Source organism: Aedes albopictus, unplaced genomic scaffold (genome assembly GCF_035046485.1).
Source record: "Aedes albopictus strain Foshan unplaced genomic scaffold, AalbF5 HiC_scaffold_145, whole genome shotgun sequence".
Lineage (NCBI taxonomy): Eukaryota > Metazoa > Arthropoda > Insecta > Diptera > Culicidae > Aedes > Aedes albopictus.
The window spans coordinates 20,593-25,740 of NW_026916868.1; positions in this window are offsets into that span (position 1 = coordinate 20,593).

Here is a 5,148-nt window from a genome sequence, read left to right on the forward strand (position 1 = left end):
TGGTTCACCAATAATCTCACTAGCTTACCTGGTTATCTGTATCCTTTCCGTTTACGTTTTAATTATTTTGGTTCAAATTCTACCACTCAAAAAATTCAACTGAAACCTAGGAAAAACTCATTTAAATAATTTAATTTTAATTTAACTCTCGATTACTTACTTCGAGTGTAGTTAAGAAAATAAGCTACGTTTTGTATTTTAATTTTCCACTTTCCAAATTTCTTTTGGTTTGATCACTTCGCGAAAATGCGTCCGATCACGACTAAGTACTACCTGAATAGAAACGCATTCGCGATTCAAAATGGGATTAGTCATTAAATTAAGTCGTAATTGCACCCGAATGCTGTGCAGTTGGTTTTTATCCTCTTTTAGCATTGGTCAGTTTTGGGAAAGAAATTTTCTTTTATTTTCAAACGCATTTTCAAATAATACCATTAGATTTGGAGGTCACTGGGGAATTGCGCATTAGTATATTCCAGTTTAAATCTTGCGCCTTAAAATATACTATGATATTTTTTATCGCGAGCTTTAGACCTCTCATGCCGAAATATTTCATTTCAAATGAGTTTCCACAGGATGGTGGCGTATGTATATAAAACTAATTGTGGAAACGACCGACTGATAGGCAGAACTTATCCCTCTACAATTGGCTTTTCGGTCCGGAAAATTATGAGCGGGGTGATTCTATTACATCCGACGTTTCGGCCCTTGGTTTGGGCCTTCTTCAGGGAGGTTATAGGGGTACCGCTACTTGCATGTAATAGAATCACCCCGCTCATAATTTTCCGGACCGAAAAGCCAATTGTAGAGGGATAAATTCTGTATATAAAACAATATGGTCAAGTGTAGATGTAAGGGTAATGTGCTACACGCCAAAAAAAGGACGTTTAGCTTTTCGTTTGGATTCAAATGTAATAATATTCTTACAATTAGTCAATGAAAACGAATTCCCACACTAAAATGATGTATGGACGAAACGGTATTTTCGATATCTTTTCGATGGAATTTTCTGGATATTGGTGTACATTTTCGTGAAAATGCTCAAAAAAACACAAAATCGATTTAATATTCCACCTGTTTAGACTCCTGCGCGACAATTAGTTGCGTGGATTTTACTTGCGTGGACCCACAGATTTAAACCAGACCGCGTCCTGGTGAATATATTACACTGTGTTGTTAGGTACACATTTGATGATAGTTTTGAATTGTAAACGAACATTTATAACGCACCTACGCTGAAAATGAGCCTACTAATTTATTTGCGTCGGAATCTAGAAATCTTCACAACGGGCAATACACCTCTTAACTTTTATCAATATGGCTCATTTTTGGACTGAAGACTTGTTTTTGCAAGTGGATTGATAATTTGAAGTGACACGGGTAGATAAAAAAACAACAGGTCTTATGTTTACGTCGGTGTCCGGCCATTTGGCCGAATGCCGTTTGGCCGAACGCCGTTTGGCCGACCGCCATTTGGCCGAATGTCATCTGGCCGAAAGGGTCATTTGGCCGAATGCCGTTCGGCCGAATCGTGATCAAAGAAATTCAGAAGAAGTTTTTGACATTCTCACTGCCAATATGATCATCAGAAATATTTCCTTCTTTTAATCATAGACTATTCTTTCTAGTTTTGACATTCCTAGATAAGTTGGCGTTGAAACTGCATATATTTTATCACTGATTTTTCCTTCTTTGATTCATAGGTTATTCTTTCAAGTTATACTGAGGCTGGGAACAGTGGTATGGTCACTTGAGTACATCATTCATTTTTCGGCCAAACGGCATTCGGCCAAATGACCCTTTCGGCCAAATGGCGTTCGGCCAAATGACCCGGAACCGTTTACGTCAAATGCCAATTTTTAAAATTTGCTTTTCACACTTCGTTTGAATGCTGTAGAACAGAGTGTGTGTGTAGTGACGGCTCGGTAGCTGGAGGCTGGATTTGCGCGCGCGTTGCCTTCGGTGCCCCGATTTAGTTATTTTTTTCATTTGCTTTTTGCGCTTTTTGATTCGGTCGATGGCAGAGGAAGAAGACCCGGCTTCAGTCAGTGTGTGTAGTGACGGCTCGTAACTGGAGACCGAATTCGCGCGCGCGTTGCCTTCGGTGCTCCGATTTATTTTTTCCTTTCGCATTTTTAGTTCGATTGATGGCAGGCGATTTTCCGGTGAATTTGTTCCTTGTTATTCTCTTTCTATGGATTCTATATCAATTATTATATTAAATCAATTTTATACCATAGGTGATACTTTGTATTCATATATGTATAATGTCCTCTTTTCAAATATTTTTTCATTGACTTTGTATAGTTCGTCACCATGAGTGTCGACTTGGATTTTTATTCCATTTTGTCACTGTTCGGGTTGGCATCTTACAAATCATCTCTTCTTTTTATTGAATTTAATTTTTTGTGCAATCTCCTAACGACATACTGTTTTTCTATGTATCTATCCATGTATATTTGTTGTATGTATTTTAATGACTAAATATTAAGCGATCACCTGACGGGGGTGGTCGATTGTTTGCTTTCCGCGTGATGCGAATAATAGCACTTCCGTTTGCATATTTTGTTGCTTCATTTGTAGTAAATATTGAGCAACCACCTGACGAGGGTGGTTCGTTGTTTGCTTTCCGCGTGAAGCGAACAACATCACTGCAATCTGCACGGCATGCTTCAACTTCAAAAGGTCATATTACTAATCAAAGTGAATCCCGACCCAACGATACCTTCCCTACTAACAATCACTACTTCCTGCAGCCTTTGGTGGAGACGTGCCGTAAACGCCAACTTTCACATAACAAAGGTTGCTATTAACATTCCTTCACTCTTCCAACCTGACTGCAAGGACGTGGCCGGCGCCGTTATTGTACTGTTAAAGAGAGCCTCTGAAGTGTGCACAGTGAGAATGTTGACCACTCCCAGTCAATTATTCAGTTGATTCATTGTGCAACTGTCATTGGTTCGAGTCAATCACGGAGAAGCAACCATAGATAGGGAATCGCGCCACTTGGGCTTCTATTTTCGTCTTTTTTCCGCTATAACCCAGTCAAATTTGAACCACCAGTTGACACAATTTTTGGCATGCGGTGAGATAGGTATAGTATCTACCCGTGTACAACATTTCAAGTCAATTGGTTCACCACCACCTGACTGAGTTATAGTGGGAAACAGACGAATATAGAAGCCACCGCCCAAGCAGCGCGATACCCTATGTGCAGTCAGTCTAAGCTAAGCTAAGCTTCGTTTGAGTGCGGTAGAACATTCCGTAAGAGACCTGTCACAATAGATCTAAAAACTGGTCGCAGTGACAGACCCGAACAGGAATAAGAGACCTTTTAAAATTTCTGCACAAATTGCTATATTTTTCAATAACATCGCATAACAAATTGTTTTCTACGCATGAAATTGAACTGAATAAAAATAAAAAAAAATATCGGATATTTTCTACATGCGTATCTATTATACATCCATTTGTTTGAATTGAAAACATATACTTTTGAATCAAAAATATGAATTCAAACATAACAATCGATGTTTATGAAAATCCAATTTTCGTATAGCTGGAAACAAGCTTTTGAATCTTTATCACAGCATGCAGAAAACTACAATTAAATTTCACTATAAGTAAAATTAATGCTCCAGCTTCATTAAGTGTAGATTGAATTATTTTTAGTTGCGTCAACACATGTTTTAAAAAACGAATGTTTATGGGCATGTCTTTCCTATAAATAGAAAAAGTGAATTTATTCAGTTTTCTAAAAATTCTGGAGTACCTGTACACATAGGTAGAACATATCATTATTTAAATCTAATCATTTTATGGCTGTATCGGTCTTTTTCTATTCAGAGTATAAGGGAGTAGAGATCAAAGTGGATAATGAAATGATAGTATTCGCTAGGTTACGAACAAATATGAATTTTTTTATAGAAAGTGAAATTAGGCAAGTAGGCCACGAATACATCGAATGCTTATACTTACCCTTATACTCTGAGTAGAAAAAGAGCGATATAGCCATAAAATGATTAGTTATAAATAAATAGAATACGGTCAATAAATCAGAACATGATATAAAAAAAATTGGCTTAAAAAAGAAAAGTGTTCTATTCAATAAGATCGAAAAAGCTAATAGGAAGAACACGCCGCGATATAGGCATACCCCTATCATTCATTCATTTATTTAGTATTACATCAAATTCAAGATAAAACTGAATCAACAATATTTCTCCATAATACACGGTTCGTGGCTGCCGCTCTCCATCCTCGGTCGCACCCGATGCTCGCCAAGTCACGCTCCACCTGGTCCGCCCACCGTGCTCTCTGCGCTCCACGCCTTCTTGTGCCAACAGGATCAGTTGCAAACACCAGCTTTGCAGGGTTGTTGTCCGGCATTCTTGCAACATGCCCTGCCCACCGTATCCTTCCGGCTTTGGCCACCTTCTGGATGCTGGGTTCGCCGTAAAGTGCAGCGAGCTCGTGGTTCATTCTTCTCCGCCACACACCGTTCTCCTGCACACCGCTGAAGATCGTCCTTAGCACGCGTCGCTCGAAAACTCCGAGTGCTTGCAGGTCCTCCTCGAGCATGATCCATGTCTCGTGCCCGTAGAGGATTACCGGTCTTATTAGCGTTTTGTACATGGTGCGTGGGTGAATCTTTTTCGACCGCAGTTTCTTCTGGAGCCCGTAGTAGGCCCGACTTCCGCTGATGATGCGCCGCCGAATTTCACGGCTCACGTTGTTGTCAGCCGTCAGTAAGGATCCGAGGTAGACGAATTCCTCCACCACCTCGAAAGTATCCCCGTCTATCGTAACATTACTACCCAGACGGATCCGGTCGTTTTCGGTTCCGCCTACCAGCATGTACTTTGTTTTTGAGGCATTCACCACCAGTCCGACCTTTGCTGCTTCGCGTTTCAGGCGGGTGTACAGCTCTGCCACCGTTCCAAATGTTCTGGCAATAATGTCCATGTCGTCCGCAAAGCACACAAATTGTCCGGATTTTGTGAAAATCGTTCCTCGGCTGCTGAGCCCGGCTCGTCGCATCACACCTTCCAGAGCGATGTTGAAGAGTAGGCATGAGAGTCCATCACCTTGTCGCAGTCCCCGGCGAGATTCGAATGAACTAGATAGTTCACCCGAAACCCTTACGCA